The 11,499-nt window shown below is 35.4% G+C and overlaps 1 non-coding gene across 1 annotated transcript; it reads right to left on the reverse strand.

Annotated features, from left to right (window-relative positions):
- Positions 1 to 9,374: 9,374 nt before the first annotated feature.
- Positions 9,375 to 9,463, reverse strand: LOC131843156 (U6atac minor spliceosomal RNA). Its single transcript, XR_009357526.1, has one exon. It is a non-coding gene; the product is annotated as a U6atac minor spliceosomal RNA (small nuclear RNA).
- Positions 9,464 to 11,499: the final 2,036 nt, after the last annotated feature.

The following is an 11,499-nucleotide window of genomic DNA, read 5'->3' on the forward strand; positions in this document are numbered from 1 at the left end:
AACTGTGACACGAGAATTTTTATATAACACTAGCTGTGTAGGCTACTTCGTCTGCGTGGAATTTAATTTATTTTTTCTAAAATGAGAGTAGCCTAAGTTACTCCTTATTACATCAGCTACCTGCCAATAAAAGTCCCATCAAAATCAGTCCAGTCATTCCAGAGATTAGCCGGAATAGACGGACAGAAATTGTAAAAAATTATATATTTTACAATTTATATCCATATGCATGTAGTAAAAAACGGTTATTTCAATATTACAAACAGACACTGCAATTTTATTTATATGTATAGACTAGATTTTGCCCCCGGCTTCGCTCGCGTTAATTTTAGGGGTGGAATTTATCAAAATCCTTTATATGGGGATGCCTACGTCGTAGTAGCTTTATGCATGCAAAGTCTCAGCGCGTTCGGTTTAAAATTGACAAAGTTTCATACAAACTTTCATCCCCTATTTTATCCCCTTGGGTGTAGAATTAATCAAAATCCTTTCTTAGCGGATGCCTACGTCATAACATCTACCTGCATGCCAAATTTCAGCCCGATCCGTCCAGTGGTTTGGGCTGTGTGTTAATAGATCACTATGTCAGTCACCTTTGAGTTATATATATTTAGATTAGTCAAATATGGCGACCCTTCTGATATAACTGCTCAGAGTCACTTCTGCGATTTTTGGGCTGTGTGTTGATAGATCACTATGTCAATCACCTTTGAGTTATATATATTTAGATGTATTACAATTTTAATTAATATGTTAAGTTAAAACTAATTTGTTTTCTTTTTATATATGGTCCCATGTGGGTAAAAGCCTCCTGTGTTCCATTGTCCTCTATTCCCAGCCATGCTCATCCAGTTTTCCCCGGCCATTTCTTTAATGTCATCAGACCATCTTGTTCTTTGTCGACCTTCTCGCCTTTTCCCAGCTACTTTGTTAGTTGGTGAGTCCAACTTATAATATATATATATATGCGAAAGAGATTAGATTAGTCAAATATGGCGACCTTTCTGAAATAACTGCTCAGAGTCACTTCTGCGATTTTTGGGCTGTGTGTTGATAGATCACTATGTCAATCACCTTTGAGTTATATATATTTAGATTAGTCAAATATGGCGACCCTTCTGATATAACTGCTCAGAGTCACTTCTGCGATTTTTGGGCTGTGTGTTGATAGATCACTATGTCAATCACCTTTGAGTTATATATATTTAGATTAGTCAAATATGGCGACCTTTCTGAAATAACTGCTCAGAGTCACTTCTGCGATTTTTGGGCTGTGTGTTGATAGATCACTATATCAGTCACCTTTGAGTTATATATATTTAGATTAGTCAAATATGGCGACCTTTCTGATATAACTGCTCAGAGTCACTTCTGCGTTTAGGCTGTGTGTTGATAGATCACTATGTCAATCACCTTTGAGTTATATATATTTAGATTAGTCAAATATGGCGACCTTTCTGATATAACTGCTCAGAGTCACTTCTGCGATTTTTCGCGCGACCGCATCGTGCGACAAAGCGACCGGCTATTCACGTGCGATGCTTTTTGCAACTTATTTGCAGAAGCGCATCCGTCAGTCGGTACGTATGTAAATGACGTCGCCCGAAAATTCCCGGATCTAGAGAAAATTTTCCGTATACGACACGATTTGTAGACATCTTGAAATGTATTACTAAATCTGTCTCGTTTATCTATGATCTATTTTTTTAAGGATGATAATAGAATGGTGCACTCGCCTGAGCTAACGGTTTACGCTGGCGGGGCACCAGTGGAGGATGATAAGATGAGCTTGAAGTCATGTCAGTTGGCCCATCTTGACAAATGTACCAGGAATTTATCACGATAGTTTCCAAGGGGAACCGCGTGGAGGTCAACCTGACATGGTACATTACTAGTAATGGGGTCATGAGTCCACATTACTAACAATCCCCGTCCCATCTCTATGATCTGTTGTCGTATTATTATTTGACGGCCTCGGTGGTTTAGCGGTGTAGCCTTACTTCCAATGGTCGCGGGTTTGATTCCTTGCACGACACAAACATTTGTATTCACCATATGATTGTTTGTATCGATCTGGGTGTTTTCTATGTATAATATATATGTATTTATGAAAAAAATATCTATGTATTTGAACCCATAACACAAGCTTTAGCTAGCTTAACTTGAGTCTAGATGGCGCTGTGTGAATTGTCCTGAGATTATTATCATGTATATTTCTTGGATAATTTATGATTTAATAATTAAAATATAACAAACGTCACACGTAAAATATAACACACGTTGCTTATGGTCAAGTGACGAAAAACTAACTACTCACGGATTTTATTCATGACAGATATACTGAAGGAGTGACTGACTGGTGACTGACAGTATCTATTATCATAGAATGACACTATCAGCTTAACATATGATATGATACAAGGCTATAATCTTACAATATATTAAATAAACTGATATCTAACAATTTTCAAACCTATAAATTATTACATAGTACAAAACAAAGTCGCTGTCGCTGTCTGTCCCTATGTAGCTTAATCTATAAAACTACGCAACGGATTTTGACACGGTTTTTTTTAATAGATAGAGTGATTCAAGAGGAAGGTTTATATGTATAATACATGTACACCCGGGCGAAGCGGGGCGAGTAGTTAGTTAAATGTATATGATCAAATTTAAACCATAAAGTAACCAGAAACAATTTAATTTACAATGTCAGTCGAATCGCATGAAAGCATTTCAGAAATCAGAGCTTTTCTTCGCTTTTTCACGCTTAGTGTTAGAGAGTTTGAACACTTTAGAACTAACAGTGAATAGTAAATGAAGGTGAACAAACAGGCTGAAGGCGCTCTATGAATAAATGTGGAACTATTTCTATTTTCACCATTTTACGGCACTATTGACATGCTCTTCCGAATTATACATACGGTTACATTTGGTACTAGCTGTGCTTGCGGTTTCACTCGCTTTAATTTTCAATTTATAATTCAAATTCAAATTCAAAATATCTATATTCATGTAGGTCTATTACAGACTCTTATGATATGTCAAATCTACCGTCAGTTCGGAATGATTTCGAGATGAGAAGAACTGACAAGAAACCTAATATGACCTATGTGCTATTCTGATGAATAAACTATATTACTGTAAGGTTTCATCAAAAGCCATTGAGTAATTTTTGCGTGAAAGATTAACAAACAAACTCACAAATTCTCATATTTATATGTATTATTAAGATGGAAATATTTTATTTCATTAATAAATATGAGATGACCTTGTGTTTTGGTCTATGAGATTTAACATGTCAAAATTCGATAGTCGCGGTTTCAAACATTCTCCAAACAAAGTGTGCAGACAGACAAAATTATGTGTTCATGAGTAATTGTACCATATTGTTTGTGTTTTAGTGTTTTCTATTGTAATATAAATGTGTGTATGTATCTATAAAAAAATCATGTATTTATATCAGAACCAAACAAATGTCATAGTAGAAATTACTTTTAAAAATCTCCACTCCACTACAGAGGTAAACAAAAAGTGACCTGAGTAAGTTTCCTTTTGGTAAGGTCCTAAAATCCATTCCACGTTTGGTAGACATGCATCTGCAAATGGCATTGATTATTCCTAAATACAGGGAAACTGCTCTAATCTATACCGTTACATAGTATAAAACAAAGTCGCTGTCGCTGTCTGTCCCTATGTATGCTTAAAACTTTAAAATTACGCAACGGATTTTGAAGCGGTTTTTTTAATAGGTAGAGTGATTCAAGAGAAAGGTATATATAATACATGTACACCCGTGCGAAGCAGGGACGAGTAGCTAGTAGTATGTATTATAAAGCTATAAATACGATACAATTTCGCAGATACAAAAATTATTTACCTTTACATGTTTAGTCTGTATTACACAGAAAAAATGGCTGAAATGGTTCGAGCATTCTGGGAATATTAATCGAGGTGATGTCTGCCCAAACAGACAGTTATTACACAGAAATTCTATATATATATATATATATATATATATATATATATATATACATATAGATATATAAGAATTAGTCTATTGTTATTAGTGAAAGCCTGTCAGTGGCTTATTATGACATATATATTGATTTTATTTAAGATGTACTTGAATAGCCTTGGTTTTCCTTTAATAAATAAATAAATATATATATATATAATACATGTACACCCATGCGAAGCAGGGGCGAGTAGATAGTATTTTGATAAAGAGCTCGAAGTTTAATATTTATGTAATTTTTTTAGTAATAAGTATAGTATAAGTAAGGAGCCAACAGAATATCAGCGCTGCAGAGTTATCTATAGCATTATACTGAGTTGGCTACCTTTTCACTTTTGCAGCACATAACTGGTAGTGGTCTCTCTATTCTCCCAAATTTGAATTTAAAAATGAATCTGTATTATTGTAAACATTTATTTGAAAAGAATACGAGCTGAGTTTCTTGTCAGTTCTTCTCATCTCGAAATCATTCCGAACTGACGGTAGATTTGACATATCATAAGAGTCTGTAATAGACCTACATGAATAAAGATTTTTGTTTTTTGAATTTAGAATAAAGTCAAAAATCTGATATTTTATATTAATTTATGTTTTTTCATTATTACTCGGTATCGTTAAATTGTTGAGTAAAGAATTTATCTTCTATGTATACGGGGAGCCGAGGGTTTTTGTAGGCCGCGGCTTTACCACCCTCCCATTTACCGCCCGTTATCTGAAACGTCCCGAATCCGAATTCTGAAACGGGGATCGAAAGTACACGGCTGAGCCGATATCCTCGACCCCTAGTGGTTTTTTTTTATCTTAAAGTCGTATTTGTCAAATTTGAAAAGACGTATATTTTTTTCTCTTCTTTTTCCTTTCTTTTTTACTTTGAGAAAATCCAACCTTTTCTTTTTATTTGGTAATAAATCTCTCATGGAGGTCACCACGTGGAAGACCAGCAGATACTGTGAGACTCCTACTCACTAACTTTACCTAACATTAAAGTATCAATAATAATAATATTTTTTATTTTTATCCAATATTATTGTATATTTGATATGACGATTTTTTTTATATAGTTCAAACCTTATTAACATTGAAATATTATTACTAGTACATAGAGTTGATATATCTAAGAAATAGATAACCTACATTTCTTTTATTAATTTTATTTTTTTCTGTAACTACAACCTTAGAAAGTCATATGTGTCTGTCAATTGAAAAATAAGTTTATCTTCTAGCATTAAAAATGACAATATTTCCGAGCCCTCGTGTACTGAAAGTGAAGGCCCCTTTCAACCCCATACAACCATTTACTTCGCATCAAAAACTGAAATGTCCTTCCTCAATCCTAGATTCTAACTATACCAAATTTCATTTAAATCGGTCCCGTAGTTTCATCCTCGACGACATATGCGACTTTTTGCGTGTTTTGGAAATTTGAAAAGACGTAATTTTTTACGCTGGCTTTTTCCAGTTTCTTATGATAAGATGAGCATGAAAATCAAACCTTTCATCGTGACAAATTCACATAAATCTCTCATGGTGGTTTCCCCGTGGAACCGCGTGGCAGATACTGTGATATGGTACATTGCTAACATTAAAGTATTATTAATAATAATAATTTTTATGATTTTAACCATTACTTTGTTAATATATATGACGATTTTTTCATTGCGTCATAACGTACACATTGAAATATTATCCCCAGTGCTGTGAGAGATTCGTCTCTGCAAGAAATAGAGCGTTTGTCCACAGAATTCCCAGGTTTTTACATCTCCGGGCAATAAGTATTTTCCCCCTGTTCACTGGATAATCGTCTCGTGCCTGGAAACTTAGAAAGTCTATTTAATTTATTAAAATAGTTTCCTCTTCTAGCGATTAAAAATCAACGAATATTTCTATTTATTGACAGCCTCAGTGGTCTAGTGGTTTAGCACACTGCTTTACTATCCGATGGTCGTGGGTTCGATTCTTCGCACGGTACAGACATTTGTATTCATGAGTATGATTGTTTGTATCGGTCTGGGTGTTTTCTATGTATAATATGTATTTATTTACAAAAAAAAATGCATCCATGTATTTATATCAGCTGTCTAGTACCTATAACACAAGCTCTGCTTAGCTTGGGACTAGGTGGCGCTGTGTGAATTGTCCTGAGATATTATTATTATTATTATTTAATTCAGGCTACATGGCCTATATTATAAATACCTTATAGACTAACATACATAAGAAATAATAATAAAATCTTATATATAAAATTCTCGTGTCACAGATTTCGTTCCCATACTCCTCCGAAACGGCTTGACCGATTCTCATGAAATTTTGTGAGCGTATTGAGTAGGTCTGAGAATCGGCCAACATCTATTTTTCATCCCCCTAAATGTTAGGGGTAGTACACCCCTAAATTTTTTTTTTATTTTAAGGCAAAACAACGTTTGTCGGGACAGCTAGTATGTAAATAAAATTGTCTCTATGGTCACGGCACTGACGACGGCAGTCTGTCACGGTAGTGAGATAAATAAATATATATGTATATATATATATAAATAATGAGATAAATAAAAATATACATATTTGAAACAAGCTGACGGTCCAGTTGATGGTAAGTGATAACAATACTAAGATAACGGTAAAATGAAATCAAATCATATCAAATCAAGAATAATTTAATAATGTAGAATTTTTTTGCCGCTTATAAACGCCAAGTTTTTTGTAATAATATTTTTTCCCTACCGTCCAGTTCAGTATATAGATTCAATTGAGAAGAACTGGCATGAAACTCAATGGAATTACTTTAAAAAAAAACTAGTTTATTTACAGTTATATACAAAAGTGCTTCAATGTAAGTTTATTTGAATAAATGATTTTCTATTCTATTCTTATATACTTATGTAGGTTTACCGTGGGACTCGATGGCGCTGCGTGAGTTGTTCAGGGACATTTATTTATTAATTACTAGCGACTCGCCCCTATTTCATCTGAGGGTACATGTATTATACATATAAAACTTCCTCCTGAATCACTCTATCTATTAAGAAAACAGCTTCAAAATCCGTTGCGCAGTTTTAAAGATTTAAGCATACATAAGGACAGACGACAGCGACTTTGTTTTATACTATAATAATAATAATCTCAGGACAATTCACACAGCGCCATCTAAACCCAAGTTAAGCATGATACAAATACATAGATATATATTTTTTTGGAAATACATACATAGAAAATACCCAGACCGATACAAACAATCATACTCATGAATACAAATGTTTGTGCCGTGCGAGGAATCGAACCCGCGACCATCGGACGCAAAGCGGTGTGCTAAACCGCTAAACCACCGAGGTCGTCATTATATCACTATGTAATGAAATAATACATAGCTAATTCTTGTATAGTTTTTTAAAAGTGATTAATGATTATAATATAAAAATATATATAGTGTAACAAAAAAAATACCCAACATTATAGGAGTGCTTGCGTGATATGCGATTGACGTATAGCCGCACTCCAAATCCTCATTTCATACTTTGAAAGCACCTTAAGGCATTAGTTGCGGCAGCTTGCCTGCAATACGTCTTCTACCCATCTGTTGCGTAAATCCAAAATCGATAGCTTTGCGTAAAATAGACATTGGATATAACTTTAGTATATATTTTTACTGCGATCGACTTTGAGACACTTGTGGATAGATTTTTTGGTGGTCTAGCGGGGTAGGATACCGCTTTTCTTCCAATGGTCGCGGGTTTGATTCGGTATTTTTTTATATTCGGTTGTTTGGGCTAAAAATTGTCAGGTGCTTGGACCTGTAGCACTGCGACCTACATAGATCTATTGCTCGCCCCTTTTTTTTCAGAGTTCGCTACTTAGACCGGTCAGGGACAAGAATTGTAGGATATTCTTAGGAGCGATGGTCTTTATTTAGTGGTTTAGCACACCGTTTTACTATCCGATGGTCGTGGGTTTGATTCCTTGCACGGTACAAACATTTGTGTTCATGAGTATGATTGTTTGTATCGGTCTGGGTGTTTTCTATGTATAATATGTATTTATTTAAAAAAAAAATGTATATCCATGTACTTATATCAGTTATCTAGTACCCGTAACACAAGCTCTGCTTAGCTTGGGACTAGATGGCGCTGTGTGAATTGTCCTGAGATATTATTATTATTATTTAATGTGTAACTTCTTTCCTCTCTTCCTCTACGTCACTAACCTGCTATCTGTGTAAGGTCTTTACTAAAAACAGACAAACGATTTCATATCTCAAAAAAGCAAACAAAATCGCGGGCAGTGTCTAGTCTAATAAAATCTAATAACATTTGATATACGACGGGCTATTGAGAAAAGTAAGCAGCACTCAGATTACCGATATTGCAACAATGTTGATAGATTTGTATCCACTACCCAAGTGCTGTAAACCTAGATGGGGAGACGACAAATGACGCTGCCATCTGCGATAGCGTCTCCAACATACGTCATAGGAATACTAGATTTAAAGTTTAAGAGGACCATGTGCATAGATAAGGAAGAATTCTACACTGACGCTAATGTTATTTGTAACTTTACTAATCTTTGTTTTGCGAAAGATTGTTTCTTTTTCTTTTTTATTTATTTAAGCTTTATTATCCACTAGCTTTTGACCGCGGCTTCACTCGCGTTAATATATCCCCTTAGGGCTGGAATTTATCAAAATCCTTCGTTAGGGGATACCTACTTCATAGTAGCTTTATACATGCAAAGTCTCAGCACGATCGGTTTAAAATTGACAAAGTTTCATACAAACTTTCATCCCCTATTTTATCACCTTGGGGGTAGAATTGATCAAAATCCTTTCTTAGCGAATGCCTACGTCATAACATCTACCTGCATGCCAAATTTCAGCCTGATCCGTCCAGTGGTTTGGGCTGTGCGTTGATAGATCACTACGTCAGTCACCTTTGAGTTATATATATTTAGATGTATTACAATTTTAATTAATATGTTAAGTTAAAACTAATTTGTTTTCTTTTTATATATGGCCCCATGTGGGTAAAAGCCTCCTCCAACCTGTACCATTGTCCTCTATTCACAGCCATGCTCATCCAATTTTCCCCGGCCATTTCTTTAATGTCGTCTGATGACATTAAAGAAATGGCATCTTGTTCTTTGTCGACCTTCTCGCCTTTTCCCAGCTACTTTGTTAGTTGGTGAGTCCACCTTTTCTCTTTATACCTATTTTTTTTTAACGTGTGGAAGATCTTCAAAAGGCCTTCACCCCACTGGAGGGAGGGCGGGGTGGTGTGTGAGATTTCTACTCGCCAAAACCCACACGGTGTACCTACGACCTATGCCGGAGCCAGGGGATCGCATGTGCATTTCGACCCCAGCTCCGACAAAACATGGTCAAATTGTGCCTTAACGATTTTGTGTGTTCCATCCTTGTCAAGAGGAGTGCTAACAGTCTCTCCTTTCAATGGACACACCTAGTGACACACCTAGTGACCTACCCATTTCCATTTCTGTCTTAGGCCATGTTGAAGTGCATCTTTTATTCTTGTCTTCTCTCAAATGACTGTTTAAGTTTGTGAGTATGGATGGATTACTCTTTCATGTAAAAACAACTGTACGGATTTCGATGAAACTTAACAGTAATATAGCTTATAACATCTGAATAACACGTAGGCTATAATTTAAAAAGAATGTATATAATTTATGTAAATTGGGCTAAATTTAATGATAAATGTCAAGTAAGTGTGATGCGAGGAAGTGTCGCCGTGACCCTCCATTTTTTTTTATATAAATTCATTTTTTATATCATAATAATATTCTCAGGACAATTCACATAGCGCCATAGAGAACATAGTTAAGCTAGTTAAAGCTTGTGTTATGGGTACTAATAACTGATACAAATACTTAGATTTTTTTCCTAAATACATACATATTATATAGATAAAAAACACCCAGACCGATACAGACAATCATACTCATGAATACAAATGTTTATACCGTGCGCGGAATCGAACCCGCGACCATCGGATAGTAAAGCGGTATGCTAAACAGCTAGAACACCGGGGCTGTCTATATATTATGATTATAGATATATTTGGGTAGAACCTTTCATTTTATGTCGAAATTCACTTTCAAACCATATCGAATCTTTATAACTAACAGCAAGATCCTCTAATACTGCACACTTAAAAGCATCTCAAAATAAGACATAATCGTATAACCCGACCTTTTCCAATTCATATAATCGTCCAACCTACATCAATAACTGACGTTAACCTTCCGAATTTTACATCATGTTTACTCGGAACGGAATAGTGATGTGGTTGGTGTTTATTATTCTTCTTCAGCAGCTATTAGTCCATAACATTATTCTTTATCATCTATTAGTCCATAACGTTATTCTTTATCACCTTTTAGTCTATGACGTTATTCTTCATCATTTATTAGTCCATGACGTTATTCTACTTCATCATCAATTACTCCTCGGCTTTGGTGGTCTAACGGTTTAGGAATGGATATCGATATTACGACAGCCTGAGCCGAGGTTCGAACCCCTAGCGGTGACCTCAGACTAAAATTGTATCCGTCAGGCTGGAGTTGGCCTTCAGCCGCCCCATAAGCCCTTCCACGGGTTTGAAGTACCATCTACACTTGGTCCCTCGTCTGATGAAGCTGTAAAGGCCAGCTGCGGCTAACAGCATTAGAGTAGTTTAAAAAAAAGGATTATTTCTATGTATATTATATACGTATTTACACAAAAAATATCTATGTATTTATAACAGTTATCTAGTACCCATAACAGAAGCTCTGCTTAGATTGGGATAGATGGCGCTGTGTTAATCGTCCAGGACCATATATTATTATTATTACTGATAAATTTTCCACTTTCTTTAATCTGCGGCGTATCTTGTCCAGGTCTTGCCGTCTTTCTGATGTCATCCGACCATCTGGCAGTTGGTCTGCCTAGGCTTCTGCTTCCCATCCTAGGTCGCCACATTAGGGATCTGTATGTCGATCTGTCATCTCTGCTTCAACGCCACTTTAGCTGCGCGATGCTTTTTATTATGTCGATCTCTCTAGCTAGCTTCTGTTCATATTTCTTAGTAGGTTTGGTAAAATTTGTAAGTATGGATCTCCGGCACTATTGGTTCGATTTAAAACATTATTTAAATGTTGCTACACTAAAATAATGTTCAAAATCAGATCATTAGTACGCCTAGCTAATGAAGGCTATAAAGTATATAACATAACGCTCTGACCAACGGAAGTGGAGCAGAAATGTAAAATGTTGTGAAAAAATGTGAAAATTCGACTCCAAATTCAAATTCAAAATATCGTTATCCATGTAGTAAGTCTATTACAGACTCTTATGATATTTCAAATCTACCGTCAGTTCGGAATACTTCGAGATGAGAAGAACTGACAAGAAACTCAGCTCGTATTCTTCATCCATGTATGGAACATTAATCTATATAATACGTGAAGTTTGCTTCTTTGTAACTGTTTTT

Source organism: Achroia grisella, unplaced genomic scaffold (genome assembly GCF_030625045.1).
Source record: "Achroia grisella isolate CSIRO2021 unplaced genomic scaffold, CSIRO_AGI_Agris_v1 utg2786, whole genome shotgun sequence".
NCBI classification, from domain to species: domain Eukaryota; kingdom Metazoa; phylum Arthropoda; class Insecta; order Lepidoptera; family Pyralidae; genus Achroia; species Achroia grisella.